The following is a 16,697-nucleotide window of genomic DNA, read 5'->3' as shown; positions in this document are numbered from 1 at the left end:
AGAGGGAAGCAACACATAGGAGCTAGTCAGTGTATTACAATAGTAACTAGAGAGCAGTCACAACTGGAACTTTGAAATCAAAACACCTGTGAGTTTCTTCTCTTTTCTTCTCTGGAGGTGGGAAGGAGGGAGGACTGGATTTGAATCCCCATATATGAACTTTCCATTGTGGTCTTGATTGTGGGTCAGATCCCAAACAATAAGGGACCTATTTTCCAGTTCTAGCTTGGATACAGCTAAAATGTTGGTTGAGCTCATAAAATTTGAAGCCCAAACAGAGGGAATCTCACAAGAGTAGCTAATTGTACAACAGCAGCTTGAAAGATTTTGGCACCTTCAAACTTGAACCTTACTTTACGCCTGGCTTCAAACCCTGTGAAACCTAACCTATACCTAACAGGAAGGAATTCAGATCCAAACATCACCTCCTCAGCCCACCTCTAATTATTTGTGACTGGCAAAATTGTTGCAACTTTTAATTTTATCTTTACTCAGGGACACAATTGGGAATGCTAGTTATTGTCTTCATTTTAATGTTATGCGCCTGTGATTATACTACATACACATGCTGCTGTGTTCTGTATTCTAGTCTCTCTCCATGGTCCTTCCCCATCCCCCTCTTTCTTCTTTCCTCGAGGATCTGAATTTCTCTTTGAGCCTCTCCTACCAATGTCCCCTTTACTATCCTCCATGATACCACCTGTCCCTCTGTCTCTTTGTTGGAGTTCAAACTTCCCCTTAAACTCCTGTCCCTAAAGTGGGCTGCTGCCAAATTTTATGGTTCCTCCTTTGTACTCCCCGCCCCCCCCCCGTTGCTTCCTTCTCCCTCTGCAAGGTATTGCTGCCATTTTTGACATGTGGGGAGATCAGGTGCCCTTTAGCTGTGGGCCAGCAGCCTGCATCTTAGCGGGCTCCCCCATACAACCGCTGCCCCCTGTGGCTGGAGGCCACACTGACAACTCAGGAGACGCCAGCTCAGTTTTAGGAAAGCAGCGACTGCCTGAGAAGCTCATAGTGCCCTTATCTCCACTGGGAGAAGTCCAATTACTCCCCTAATGGATCAGGAATCCCCTGCACCAAAAAAAGAAAAAGTTGGTAGATACACAGCCAAAGAGTTCCTGGGCATAAACACCTGGCCTTAGCTCTTCATCTGTGGAAAGACGAGGGAACCAGAAAGACTCACAATGCTCTAAGCTTTGAGCCAGACCTTTATTCCTTCCCCAGGAGACTCAGTAACTTACAGAATCAGCTGTAGCTTGGAGGCAAATTAATCTAAATTTGTTTTACAAATGAGGCAAGAGGAAACATTTGCAAGAAGCATATATAACAGTGGTGTTTGCAAACCACTTCAAATCAGCAAAAGGTCAGCATATCTCTGGTTCTGGGATAGGCAACTTGCCAGAAAGTAGGCCTCATTTTTCTTTGTGTGTAATTTAATTTTAATGGAACACGCTGCAAGGAACACACTAAAATGATTTTTATTGCTACGATTGTCTGTAAAAAATCCCCCTTGGATTAACAGTCATGTGACAGATCCTGCCCCAAGTTAATGGGAGCTGAGGACACTCAGCACCTAACAGGAGGAGCCCCAGAATTTTCAGGATTTGACCCTTAGTGGCAATTTCCGTGGCCCCCAAAGAACTATTCAAGAATTAGCCTCTGCCTCCTTCCTTTGGCTTCTCCTGTAAAAACAACTGCAAGTGCCCAATGACACAAAAATTAGCTATAGTGGCAATTTCTCTATCTGTATCTCTCTTACACACAAACATATACTTCAGGCTTTCACCTTATTACGCTAGTAATCAAATAGACCTTGTCCATTCTTCCTTTCTTAGGTGGCCATAAGAAAATCTCAATATTAGCAGGGCTGGGAGGAAATCAGAACTGATGCCGTTTCACAAGTTCGTCATTAGGCAAATGTTAGTCATTCTTTTATTATTCCTTATCTGATTGGTTTCTGTGGGAGTAAAAATGTAGTCAGTCACTTTCTCCTTTTTTATTCTAACAAGAGCTCCTTTGTTCTAATCAAGTTCTCTCCCTAACTCCTTCTCTGAGTAAATATATGTTGTTGTTTTTAAAAATCCTATTGATGGTACATGTAATGGGTAGATAGAAGTAGCAGCTGGTTGGAATCTTTTGGGGTCCTCTCATGCTTATGCCATTTAAATATTTCCCATTTTCCTCATTCATCTGAGGTGTCAATTGCCATTTTGGTCAAGAAAGCCAGTGGATTCCCTTGGTCCATTATCCATATTGCTGCCTCTAGTCCGTGCTGGGGCAGATCACAGGTTCTCCTCCTCCTCTTGTGTAACACTATTTCCTTACCCTAGCCAAACACACAAGTGTTCAACAGATTCCCCCTCTTCCATGGGACTGACTCCCTCAGCAATGGAAGAGGTTGCAAAATGAATCGTGGGCCTTGCAATAAGCGGCTTTGCAAGGCAATCAGAGGCAGTGTTTTTGAGTGGCTAGGGCACTAGACTGACCCAGTGGACCTCCGCCCTATTCCCAACTCTGACACGGACCTGCTGTGTGATCTTGGGCAACGTCTCTTCCCTTCTCTCTGTCCGCTTCCCTTCCTGCTCTTTGTCTGTTTAGACTGTGAGCCCTTTGGGGAAGGGGCTGCATCTTACTATATATGTGTACAGTGAGACACTGATTCCTATTGGGGCCTCTAGGTGTTACTGTAATACAAATATAATAAATACTAAAACGTTCAGTTACAATTTCTTACCAGATTCCTCATGGTAATTTTCAAATCCTGCTTTTACTTATCCACTTATGAAACTTTTTTTTTTTTTGGGGGGGGGGGGGCTGATGGGGGAGAAAAAAAATCTTCTCTGCTAGGTTCTTTGTTCCAGATCCTTGATTGGTGTAAACAGGCATAACTCCTTAAACTCAACAGAGCTAGGCCAATTTACACCAGCGGAGGAGCTGATACTCGGTGTATTAAAACAATGCTGAAAGTGGCGGCTGTTTTGGAATGCCTGAAGTAACCCCAGCACAAATCTGTACCGAGGAATAAGTCAATAGGTACAAGAGAAATGCCATTTTATTTCATACTTTGCAGCTTTTTCATTAGTTAACATGCCCAGGGATGCAATATAAATACAAACATTCCTCATTTTTTAATCTTATCTAATCTGTGCAATGGGACATTTTAAAAATCAGAACAGTAAAAGCATAAATTACAAATAATAGTTGATGGTATCATTCTAAATACTTAACGTGTTTCTTATCTGGCCAGCTCCATGCCTTAGAGCCCAGGAATAAATCACAAAGACAGCGGATGGTTATCAAAAGTCACCCTACAAAAATGAATCTAGCCTTGGAGAATAGACGTAGACCAAAACATGATCAAAAGCAAACAGCTCCCTCCTTGACATAGGTCCAGTGCTCCGGAACGGAAGGGAGCAAACTTTTGTACTGTCTACATTTAAAGCAAAGAAACAAGCTTAGCAGGCCCTGCTCTCTCATTGGACAGGCCACTGCCAGTGAAATGTTCTGGTGCATTAGAGCTAGACCGCTTCTCCTGGTCCCATATTGCTGTGTAGGGGAGTGGAAGACAGTAAGGACACACCTCTGTGCAGCCCATGCAGGTCGCTTCTTGCAATTGGGTAAGTACAGAGATTGCACTTGGAATGTTCTCCCCCAGGAGCAACAAGGAAGACAGTGAGTAGGGAGTGAGGGGAGCTATGACTTTTTGCCCCCATGTATGGACCAGAGAAGCTGGCTAGCTGTGGGGTGTGGAAGAGTGCACTGTACCCCAAAAGGTGCATCAAGGCATTACTCTCCAGCACAAATGGAGAGCCAGGGGAGACACTGTGCCTCAGAAATTTGTCTGAGGCTCAACATCACTGGGTGTTCCCCCTTGAGCTTCCACACTGCTCCTCAGTCAGGGCTGTGCCCAAAAGCACAACTGAGCCCAACATCTGCATTGCTGCAGTGAAGAAAACGAACAGTCTCACTGCTGGGTCTTCACCTTTGATGACAATTAAGTGAAACTAGCAAAAAACAAACACACAAACAAAACCGAATGCCAACTTTGTGCCTTCAAATCCCAAATCACCTTCCTTTCCCATCAGTCTTTTCAGCATTGCCGATGCTGTTCGCACCCAACATGACTCCGGAATCCTTGGCCTGATGTCATCTCTCCGGGTTGTTTCTTAAACTGAGATTTGAGGTAGGTTTGAATGAGTCACGGTTTCTAAATACAGGTTGATTAACTTCTATAGGCCAGAAGTGAGGATTTCAAGGTGAGAAATCCCACTTTCAGAAACAGATGTGATGGCATAATTAGCTGTACCCAGCTTGAGACTGTATATATGACTGTAGGCAAGGCTGGGGTGGAGTAAGAGAAACAAATATAAGTGTTCCCCTCCCAACCATAAAACTATGCCCAGATACCATGAAAATGGCCACCTTACAAATAACCGGATAAAGAGATGGAAATGCCAAAAAAAATTCATCCATCATTTCCTCATTAAATATTAGGGGCAAAAGACCCAGATTCAGATCCCTACCCTGTATTCCCTGGCAACCATCCAGGGCTGCTGGAGTCTGGAGATATACAGTAACTCCTCACTTAACCATTGTAAAAAGAAAAGGAGTACTTGTGGCACCTTAGAGACTAACCAATTTATTTGAGCACGAGCTTTCGTGAGCTACAGCTCACTTCATTGGATGCATGCATCCGATGAAGTGAGCTGTAGCTCACGAAAGCTCATGCTCAAATAAATTGGTTAGTCTCTAAGGTGCCACAAGTACTCCTTTTCTTTTTGCGAATACAGACTAACACGGCTGTTCCTCTGAAACTTAACCATTGTAGTTATGTTCCTGAAAAATGCGACTTTAAGTGAAAGGACGTTAAGCGAATCCAATTTCCCCGTAAGAATTAATGTAAATAGGGGGGTTAGGTTCCAGGGAATTTTTTTTTGCCAGACAAAAGGCATTATATACATTTTAAACAATTTCAAACACGCAATTTAATAAAGTTGTGCAATGCTTCGCTATAACATTGTTTGGCCACCTGCTTTGTCCACAGCTGGCAGCCCCCCATCAGCTCCCTATGCTCCCGCACTCCAGCGCCTCCCGTCTGCTAGCGGACCCCGCAGATCAGCGCCTCCCCCTTCCCTCCCCTGCCTCCTGCCTGCTGCAATCAGCTGGTTTGCGGCGTTCAGGAGGCACGGGAGGGAGGGGGGAGGCTGTGTGCTGTGTCCTCGCTCCTCCCCGCAGCCTCCTGAATGCCGCAAGACAGCTGATTGCCGTGGGCAGGAGGCAGGGGAACAGGGGGAAGGTGCTGATCCACGGGGTCCGCTGGCGGGCGGGAGGTGCTGCGGGGGGGGTGTAGGGAGCTGATAGGGGGGCTGCCAGCCGTGGACAAAGCAGGCGGCCAAATGATGTTATAGTGGAGCACTGCACAACTTTAAACAAGCATGTTCTGTAATGGAGCAGGGACGTAACATTGAAACAACGTTAAGCGAGAGGACATTAAGAGGGGAGTTACTGTCTGTACCTCAAATTAGCACTTTGCTCCAGGATTTCAGAGTTGCACTGTCTTTGTAACAACTTCCTTTTTGACATAAGGATTGTTGGGCCCTTCAACTCCCATCTACGCTGTGAAATAATAATATACAGCATGTACCTAGCTCCTTCCGCTGAAGAGCTGAAAGAGCTTTACAAACATTGATTCATTTAGTCTCCCACTTCCCCTGTGAGAGAGAAGTGTTGTTATCCTTATTTTACTGTGGAGGGAAACTGAGGCAGAGAGCTAAAGCAATTTGCTCAAAGTCACCCAGAATCTATGGCAGAGCCAGGAATAGGCGGCAGGCTTCCTGACTCTCAGTATTGTGCTTTCAGCCCCAAGACACTTTCCCCAGAAATCTTTTTCTGGGTACAGCAATGCTTGCCTTCCAAGGATATCATTACGGAAAGAGGGAAGTGGATTAACTGACATTACAGAACAATCAAAGGCAGCGTACAGATGAAGGCAGGAAAAGCCTTTGTACACATTTCACAAACCCCAACCCTGCTATCTTTACTGAAAAGTGTGCCCCTTAACACTCCAGCACTTGGGACCACAGCCTTGCTGAGCTGAGGTTTTTCTTCCTACAAAGGATCCAATTTGAGATAAAGAAAAGGACACACACACATACAATTCTAGCACCTCATGGCTTAAAAGGTAAGGCAACTATAGTTGGAGCCGGAAGTTGCCACTGTTATTCACACTGAGAGATACCCTTACTCCACATGTAGTCTCAATAATTTCACGGGGGCATTTGTGACGTAAGGCTCTCCCCAAGCCAATTACAGAGGGCAGAGTCAGGCTTTATGGGAGAATTTTTATGACACACACACAAAAAACATCGACTCGTTTTTCTCTCTCTTTATTGCCTTTATAAACATTATCAAGGAATTTTAATGTAAAAGGCTGAGTTAATGCCTTGCTAAGATTGCAGATTTAAACATCAACAGTCAAGAAATGCCAGAGTTAAGGTTCTCATAGCAACATTAAACTGCCCAAGGGTGCACGTGTGGTATTTTGGATAACTAGCTATGCCGTTAAATGTGTACCTCATATTCAGGACTGGGTATGTTAAATCACTGTAAGAACCTTCATTATTCCATCTCCTGGATTTTGTGTGTTTAAATTTGCAATCTTAACATTGCTGTAATGTAGTTTTATATCCAGTATATAGTGTGTGTGTACACACACACATATACATACTGTACATTCTCGATATACAACCACACACACACAATATACATATGCAACGGAGTCAAGTGTTAAAGAATTCTGCTACTAGCTTAAAAACATGGGTGATAATAGCTTGCATTGCAAGAAGCCTTTCCCTTTATTTGTCTTTAGCTTGCTCCCAACCCTATTTCCACAACTCTGCTAGGCTCTCTCCACTGCTCACTAATGACAGATAGCACTTTTCAAGTCAGAAGCGGTCCAGGAACCTTTGTGTCAGCAGTTGCTGCATGTCAAGAACAATGGAGCTGCCATGGCAGTCAGCAGTGGGGTATATCAGTGCCCTGGAAGCACCATCTGCCAGAATTATGCTTCCAACCAGACATCTTGGTTGTCTCTAGAAGCAGACCACTAGCAGAAGCAATGACCGCTAGCAGAAGCAATGACCGCTAGCAATTTTAGGACTCATATGCTCCCCAGGATCCACTCCATTGGCTGCTGCTGCATCACCTTTGAAGGGTCACAAAAGTTAATGCAAATGGTATTGGAATGGTTTCAGAGTAGCAGCCGTGTTAGTCTGTATCGGCAAAAAGAACAGGAGTACTTGTGGCACCTTAGAGACTAACAAATTTATTAGAGCATAAGCTTTCGTGGGCTACAGCCCACTTCATCGGATGCAGAGAATGGACCATATAGTAAGAAGATATAGATATATATATAGATAGATAGATAGATAGATAGATAGATAGATAGATAGATAGATAGATATACACACACACATACAGAGAAGGTGAAAGTTGCCATACAAACTGTAAGAGGCTAATTAAGATGAGCTATTATCAGCAGGAGAAAAAAACTTTTGTAGCGATGATCAGGATGGCCCATTTAGACAGTTGACAAGAAGGTGTGAGGATACTTAACATAGGGAAAAAGGTTCAGTATGTGTAATGACCCAGCCACTCCCAGTCTCTGTTCAAACCCAAGTTAATGGTATCTAGTTTGCATATTAATTCAAGCTCAGCAGTTTCTCGTTGGAGTCTGTTTTTGAAGCTTTTCTGTTGCAAAATTGCCACCCTTAAATCTTTTACTGAGTGGCCAGAGAGGTTGAAGTGTTCTCCTACCGGCTTTTGAATGTTATGATTCCTGATGTCAGATTTGTGTCCATTTATTTTGCGTAGAGACTGTCTGGTTTGGCCAATGTACATGGCAGAGAGGCATTGCTGGCACATGAATGTATATATCACATTGGTAGACGTGCAGGTGAATGAGCCCCTGATGGCGTGGCTAATGTGATTAGGTCCTGTGACGGTTTTACTGGAATAAATATGTGGACAGAGTTGGCATCGGATTTTGTTGCAAGGATAGGTTCCTGGGTTAGTGTTTTTATTGTGTGGTGTGTGGTTGCTGGAGAGTATTTGCTTCAGGTTGGGGGGCTGTCTGGAAGCGAGGACTGGTCTGTCTCCCAAGATCTGTGAGAGTGAGGGATCATTTTTCAGGATAGGTTGTAAATCTTTTATGATGTGCTGGAGAGGTTTTAGTTGGGGGCTGAAGGTGACAGCTAGTGGCGTTCTGTTATTTTCTTTGTTGGACCTATCGTGTAGTAGGTGACTTCTGGGTACTCTTCTGGCTCTGTCAATCTGTTTTTTCACTTCAGCAGGTGGGTAGTGTAGATTTAAGAATGTTTGATAGAGATCTTGTAGGTGTTTGTCTCTGAGGGATTGGAGCAAATGCAGTTGTATCTTAGAGCTTGGCTGTAGACAATGGATCGTGTGGTGTGTCCTGTATGGAAGCTGGAGTGAGAATGCATCTCACTCCTAAAGCCATCAGCTGCTGTGGCCGAGCAGAAAAGGGCAAAAGCTGCTTCCCGGGACAGCTATGAAACTGGTGGTGGCAGTGGATGGGAGAAGAGTGGAAGAGGAGGGTCACTAATATGTTAACAAGGGACAAATTTCCCCCTGTATTTAGCCTGTGACAAACACCATCTGTGACTGGAGAATTCCTTCCTGTCAAGAAACACTTTCTTATAACCAAGAAAACAGGCAACATCACTTGGCAAATCGTTAAGTGCAACGTTAAGTTTATACTAACTTCCTGAAAAGCATGATGAGTATATTCCCTGCATTCAGTGTTCAGCCTGTGAGATCTGAAGGACACCAGGGTGGGGTGAAGAACTTGGTAGGCAGTGAGGAGCAGTGGGTTTTTTCTTCTTTTTTGACATATTTTGCAATCTGATTCCTTCCACAAGCAAAGGCTTATATAACCCACATACCTCCTGGATGTGGTGTTCTGTCCCACCTAGTAGGCAGGCGGGCAGGGAAGGAGGAAGAGACAGATGGACGTCAGCCTTAGTTAACAGCAAGCTGGGTTTCAGCTCACACAGCAGAGGCTCATGCACTAAGCTCCAGAGGTCCCAGGTTTGATCCCCATGGTCCCGACGACCGGGGTCTATTGGTGTTACACTTACTCTACAGAAGTATTTTTATGAACTCCCCCAGAAATAAATCATTTCAAGTTGGTACAACTGAGCAATATCTAGAGGAGGGCAGAGTCCTTTAGAATCAGGGAAACCATTCTAACTCTCCCGCCAATTTTGTGGCAGATATTTTAAAAACGGGGCTTCTGGGACCTCCCTCTGGCACATCACTGGGCAATGTGTAATGGACAAAATCAGACTGCAACTGGGTGATGAGAGTCCTGATATTGAATTCCAGCAACTGCTGACCGGCTGAAAAAGGAGGTGGGGAAAAGCCGAAGGATCGCTGGCAAATGGCTAAGTGACCAATAGCATGATCAACTACTGATCAGCACAGAATTATTTTGGTTTCATGACTCTACCTTAACAAACAGGACTGTGTTTGGTCTTCAAAGATTGTAATCAATATTTCAGGGTGTATACATGTCACCCTGCCCAGACATGGTTTGTGTATATTAAGACAAACGATTGGGAGATCAATGGATGCATTCTAACTAGGACTGTCAATCACAGTTAACTCACGCGATTAACTCAAAAAAATTAATTGTGATTAATCGCACTTATAACAATAGAATACCAATTGAAATGTATTACATATTTTTGGATGTTTTTCTACATTTTCAATATTGATTTCAATTACAACACAGAATACAAGGTGAACAGTGCTCACTTTATATTATTGTTTTTGATTACAAATATATACACTGTAAAAATGATAAAAGAAATAGTATTTTTCAATTCACCTCACACAAGTACTGAAGTGCAATCTCTTTATTGTGAAAGTGTAACTTACAAATGCGTATTTTTTTTGTTACATAACTGCACTAAAAAAATAAAATAGTGTAAAACTTTAGAGCCTACAAGTCCACTCAGTCCTACTTCTTATTCTGCAATCGCTAAGACAAACAAGTTTGTTTACATTAATGGGAGATACTGCTGCCTGCTTCTTATTTACAATGTCACCTGAAAGTGAGAACAGGCATTCGCATGGCACTTTTGTAGCTGCCGTTGCATGGTATTTACATGCCAGATATGCTAAACATTCGTATGCCCCTTCATGCTTCAGCCACCACTCCAGAGGACATGCTTCCATGCCAATGATGCTCATTAAAAAAATAATGCGTCAATTAAATTTATGACTCTACTCCTTGGGGGGAGAACTGTATGTCTTCTGCTCTGTTTTACTCGCATTCTGCCATATATTTCATGTCATAGGAGTCTCGGATGATGACCCAGCACATGTTCGTTTTAAGAACACTTTCACAGCAGATTTGACAAAACACAAAGAAGGTACCGATGTGAGATTTCTAAAAATAGCTACAGCACTTGACCCAAAATTTCAGAATCTGAAGTGCCTTCCAAAATCTGAGAAGGACGAGGTGTGGAGTGTCCTTTTAGAAGTCTTAAAAGAGCAACACTCTGATGTGGAAACTACAGAACCCAAACCACCAAAAAAGAAAATGAACCTTCTGCTGGTGGCATCTGACTCATGATGGAAATGAACATGCGTCAGTCTGCACTGCTTTGGATTGTTATCGAGAAGAACCCATCATCAGCAAGGAAGCACGTCCTTTGGAATGGTGGTTGAAGCATGAAGGGACATGTGAATCTTTAGTGCATCTGCCATATAAATATCTTGCAATGCAGCTACAACAGTACCATGCAAACGCCTGTTCTCACTTTCAGGTAACATTGTAAACAAGAAGCAGGCAGTATTATCTCCTGCAAATTGTAACCAACCTTGTTTGTCTGAGTGATTAGCTGACCAAGAAGTAGGACTGAGTGACCTTGTAGGCTCTAAAGTTTTACATTGTTTTATTTTGGAAAGCAATTTTTTTTTGTACATAATTGTACATTTGTAAGTTCAACTTTCATGATAAAGAGATTGCACTACAGTACTTGGATGAGGTGAATTGAAAAATACAATTTTTTTGTTTTTTACAGTGCAAATCTTTGTAATAAAACTATAAAGTGAGCACTGTACACTTTGTATTCTGTGTTGTAATTGAAATTAATATATTTGAAAATGTAGTAAACATCCAAAAATATTTAAAACAAATGGTATTCTATTGTTGTTTAACAGGGAGATTAATCGTGTGATTAATCGCGATAAATTTTTTTAAATTGCGCAATTGCTTGGCAGCCCTAATTCTAACTAATATTATCTATAGCTATATTTCTACAGAGGGAGTCACCATAAATATCCTTGGTTCTTATCCAAAAACGCCAGAGGTGTACTGCACCTTATCAAGACATAGAGCAGGACAGGTATTAATAGCTGAGACTTCCAACTTTCTGTAAGCAGTTCTGATACCCTGTGGCCCAATACTGCTCCCGTTACTGTCAGTGACAAAATCCGGATTGACTTCAGGAGGAGCAGGAGCCAGCCCTCAAAGGCATCAAAGCTTGCTTAAGCCTGGTGAAAAATGAAGATCAAATTCTGCTCTCAGATGTTCACAGGCATCTGCCAGTGATTTCACTGGGAGTTGGGACTTGTGCACCCGAGAACAAAGTTTAACGCTGGACCTTTAATATTTTGAGGGATTTGCTTGGCTGTATCTATAATTCATCCCTACCTATAAACAATCCCTTTTCCCTAATACCTCTGTAAAGTTATAACTTTAAAAAAAATTACGATCACAGAATAATCGCAAAGCTAGAATGGGGAGATCTCTTTGAAAAGCAGATTTGTTTTTTAAACAGCTTGAGAAAACAATGTATGAGTGAGAATTCCAAGGGTTGGATTCACCATGCTGTCCTCTAAGGAATGTTTGTATATTTTGATCACTGACATTAGATCACGGATGGTACTCAGAAAAGCAACATGGGATCTGATTTGCAGTATCTCAGCCCTGTGATCCATGGGATAATATATGGGTGTCAGGTATGGTTACAATGAAAGACAATGAAAGACAAAGAAATACACATTTCATTTCTGTGTGTGCTGAAGTGGCAGGATTTTGACACAACATCTATGTATTACTCATATGCATGTAAATAACCAGTACAGAGAACATCATACGTGATATGACACAGACAATATCACAACCAAAGCTCTCCAAATATCAGCTCAGACTCCACAAGTCATTAATATTCAGATCTGAAAAAGATCATGGCAGCTCCAATAACATCACAGGGAAATGCACTGGCCTTATGAAACCTGCATCTCATTTGCATGCTGCTTGCAATTGCAAAATGAAGAGGGAGCGTGTTGATTTTTTTAAGGGCTTGGACATTTTACTGAGCTTTTGCTGTGCCAGTAAAAAACCAGTCCCATGGCTTCCTTTCTAGTGTGTCTTCTCGAGATTCATTTGCCTTTAATGCTACCAGTTAGAATGTTGCTCCACTTACGTGCCACTGCTTATGTCTGGAATTTCATGATGTAACAAGCCTGGTGATATGACATCACCAAGCTGAAAAAGCTGTGTCGGGGGCTCAGCTTCATTCCCCTTCTCTTCTAACAGGCCTATTTCAGTGCTCCTGGAGCCAATGATCACGCTGTGAAGGGATATTGTGTTTCTATGAGAAATAAGGGGCACAAAAACCGTTTTCTGTCCAGTGATTTTGCCAGCCATTTTAGCAGACATGCACATCTATACAAGCATGAGGTGGTAATTAAAGAAACAGCATAAAAGCCAACAAAATGCTCTTTCCACACAGTTGCAGCTTTGTGTCAAACATGGATTCCTGATGCACTCGCAGGATCCATTATTAATCAGTTACAGTTAATTGGACATTACTCACATCCCACCACACAGCACATATTTCACAGTGGCAATTAGAAAGCAATGCAGGTTTGAATGGATCAGGCTTTTGACAGCACCTGTAGCCGTTGCTTGCACGATGGTTTGCTATAAAATGATTGCCACTCAACAAGCAAAGAGAGTGTGCAGTCTGTACAGCACTTGGGGATCCTGTGGGTTGAGAAGTGCTACGCACAAGTATGGGATCACCATTGTTCTGAATGGGGGGTGTTTAGCACCATGGGTAGCACTTATTCAATTGCCAGGGCTGGCTCTGTTACCTCTTTCACTTTCAGTGGTGTAACGGTGCTCCGGACAGCAAGGCACAGACGATGACAACAAGGAGTGGGGGGTTGGGGGAGGAGTGCTGACTAATCAAAACAACAAGGGGTACTGTCAGACACACGGGCACCGTGATGGGAGACAGGCAAACCAGAATCAGACAATGACAAGCTGACCTGCTGATCTGTCGCCCAGTCCTGGAAACCCCCAATCCACCACCACCACGCAACAACCGTCCTCCTTCAGTGAAACGCCAAGAGGAACATCAGCACCACATTAATGAGGATGAGGAAGAGCAGGATTACAAAGACCACTACCCGCTGGGTCTCCGGGTTCATGTTGCAGCGGAGGAACGTGTGAAGCGCGCTCCATTTATGCCTACTTCGGTCTGGCCCCTTCGCCATGGCCAGCGATGGCCCACTCAGCCCTCAGACAAAAACAGTTCTTTAGCTGATTACTGCACGGTTCCTGGGGCGGGGAAAGGAGGGAGGAGGGAGGGAAGAAGGGAGTTACACACAATAGAGCTCTTCTGCAGCTGTCAGGAGAAGTCTAATGGACTCGGTATAGCCATTATCGGTACATAACGAGATACAGCACACGTGCCAGAACCCCACTTCCTCCCATCAAGCAGTCCAGCTTATCTCCTTCTAACGCAGCACAGCAACGGGTTTCCAATTCTTCTTCAGCAAAGCAACCGCCTCCGCTGCGTTAGCAGAAAGAAGACATTAAATTCCTTATTGCAGGAAGCCTGCGCGTGCTGGTGCACAGCGATCCCAGCTGCGATACTGGCTTTCCAAAGAGCCACTCAGCTATTTGCTCAGCTCGGTATCCAGGATACATGCAGGCCCTAGCAACACGGAGAGCAGGGAGGAAAACGTGGGGGGTGAGGGCTCTTCTAAGGAGGGTCAGGAGTGGATTAGGCGGCTGCTTTTTTTAAATCCTTTCTCCCGTGCTAAGAGCATGCCACAGTCGGAGAGAAGGCTAATGGAGCTCCCTCATAGGGGCTATGTAACTAATGTCCACACAGTGAGACAGCACAGAGGCGGGGCACATCTAGGGCTGCAAGGATGCTTCAGTTAAATCCAAGTTCTAAAAGCACAGGTGTGGATTAGAGGAAAGATGGATTTGGGGTTAAGGCACCAGACTGGGATTCAGGAAAACTGGGTTCAATTTCCACCACAGCCTTTCTGTGTGGCAGGCAAGCCACTTAACCTTTCTGTGCCTCAGCTCCCCATCTCTAAAATGGGAATAATAATATTTCCTGTGTCTGTCTTTTCTATTTAGATGGAAAGTTCTTTGGGGCAGGTGCTGTCTCTTACTCAGTTTGTGTACAAATTAGAAAGATTTCAAATTTAGAAATTTAAAAAAATTAGGAAAATATGTAGTGATTTTCCCCTAGCACCCGCCCCCCACCCCAATGCCCCACAGCTGTATTTATTCTTTTTCTTTATATTACAACAGTGGCTGGAGGCCCTAATCAAGATCAGGACTCCCACTGCAGTAACAACAAAGCAGAGGAGGGGTGTGGGAAGGAGGGGAAGAACAGGATGCCGATAAATGCTCAACTTGCTTCCATTATTGTGATATATATAACACACAAACCACCTTTTTTCAGCTGTTGGCAAGATTTGCAATCAGGACATCAACTCACTGAAGGTACCAACATTGACCATCATTTCTTCTTGAGAATTTATATTGCTCAACTTCCTTTCTGAGAGTTGCCATCTGGTTTTGGTTTTTTGTTATTTTTATTTTAAATTGTGCTACTTTTGGGAAAGCGGGTTTTGGGTGGGAACTGCTGTCCAGAGAAATCATTTCCTCTCTGTTGTTATATTTTGGTAGTGTGTAAAATATCTGTCCTTTGCAGATATTGTTATAAAAAACAAGTCTGTAACAACGGCAGCTCACTGGTAGCTGCATGTGAAGAGTACTGTGAATCATCACTGACACCTAAATGGAGAGCAAGCTATACAATGCCCAGGTGGAGGGGGCTTAAGACTCCAATGTATATTTAGTACATGGCATATAATGCTCCATTTTGTCTTCAAGCCCCATTAGCAGTTTTGGCTGGGAATCAGCAGCTTTGCCATTCACTGCCTCACATACCAGGGGCTGTGCATCCATATCACTTTTGAAAATCTATTTGAGGTTGTCAGATCTACGCTGTTGATCTCCACAATCTGTTTTTTTCTGGTGCATTTCAGCATGAGGATTTGCTGGTACGATGCCTTACTGGAAAAGAGTAGGTTATTTACTTGTAACTGGAGGTTCTTCGAGATGTGTGGTCCCTATATGAATTTTAAATGTAGGTGCTCACGCAGGCCAGGCGCTGGAATGATTTGTAGCAGGGTCCGTTGATCCACACGTGCATCGTGCGTCATTCTCATGTCTGCAGCTGAGACTATAAGAGGCCGTGTGGATCAATGCTACTCCAGTATCCCTACCACCAATAAGCAGTGTAGTCTGAAGCAGAGGGGATGGAGGGCGGGTATCGAAATCCAAAGAGGGATGACATCTTGAAGAACCTCCAGTTACAGGTAAGTAACTACTCTTTTTCTTCAAGTGATGGTCCCTGTTATGGATTCCAGACCTGGGTGAGTAGTAACAGTGATCAGCGTGGAGAAAGGTGTGAAGACTCGTGAGGAATTATTGTCTATAGCAAGCGTGGCCCAAGGCTGCACCTGCAGCTGCCGCCTGGGCAAGGAAGTAATGAGACGTGAAGGTGTGGATGGAGTGCCACGTGGCTGCACAGCAAATGTCCTGCCATGGCACGTCTGCAAGGCAGGCTGACGTGGCCGCATATGCTCGCGTGGAGTTTGCTGTGACTCTAGGAGGTGGAAACACATTGGTGAGTATGTTGAATTCGTGAATGCAGCAGGAGATCCATGTGGAGATGCACTGTGAGGAGGGGGCTTGTCCCTTGCATCAGACTGCAATGGCAACGAAGAGCCGGGGCGATACACAAAAGGCACGGGGGCGGTGGATGTAGAAGGCCAGTGCACGCCGGACATCGAGGGAGTGTAATTCTCTTTCCCTGTGGGAGGCATGGGGTTTGGGATAGAAAAAGGGGAGGTGAATGCACTGATTAAGGTGGAATTCTAACACCACCTTTGGTATGAATTTTGGGTTCAGGCGTAAGGAAACCTTGTCCTTGTGGAAGACTGTGTAAGGGGGGGGTCGGCCATCATGGCCACCAGTTCACTAACGCATCTTGCCCATGTGATGGCCACCAAGAAGATCCCCTTCATGGAGACATGGGAGAGAGAGCATGTTGCAAGGGGTTCGAAGGGCGGCTTTGTGAGGGCAAAGAGAACAAGATTAAAGTCCCAGGAAGGTGTGGGGTTGAGTATTGGGGGGTACATATTCAGCAGACCCTTGCAGAAGCCAACTGTGGTTGGGGGTGCGAAGACAGAGATACTATCCACCGAGGGGAGGAAGGCACTGAGTGCCACCAGGTGGACCTGTTTGGAGTTAGTTGTGGGCGAGGTCTGATGTTTTGAGGTGG

The 16,697-nt window shown here is 44.0% G+C and overlaps 1 protein-coding gene across 2 annotated transcripts in view; it reads right to left on the bottom strand.

The window, feature by feature from the left end:
• ARHGEF4 (Rho guanine nucleotide exchange factor 4) overlaps positions 1 to 16,697 on the bottom strand; it is a 326,464-nt gene that overhangs the window by 26,638 nt on the left and 283,129 nt on the right. The window contains exon 1 of one of the 2 annotated variants that reach the window (XM_074964007.1): positions 13,369 to 13,991. The exons of the other annotated variant lie outside the window; for it this stretch is intronic. The gene's annotated coding sequence lies outside the window, so the exon portion shown is untranslated. Of the gene's footprint in view, positions 1 to 13,368; positions 13,992 to 16,697 lie in introns of those variants that run through there. 2 annotated transcript variants of the gene reach the window in all.

This window comes from Natator depressus, chromosome 9 (assembly GCF_965152275.1).
Source record: "Natator depressus isolate rNatDep1 chromosome 9, rNatDep2.hap1, whole genome shotgun sequence".
Lineage (NCBI taxonomy): Eukaryota > Metazoa > Chordata > Testudines > Cheloniidae > Natator > Natator depressus.
The sequence above is the reverse complement of the archived record's forward strand: the minus strand, read 5'-3'. Positions and strand labels throughout refer to the sequence as shown.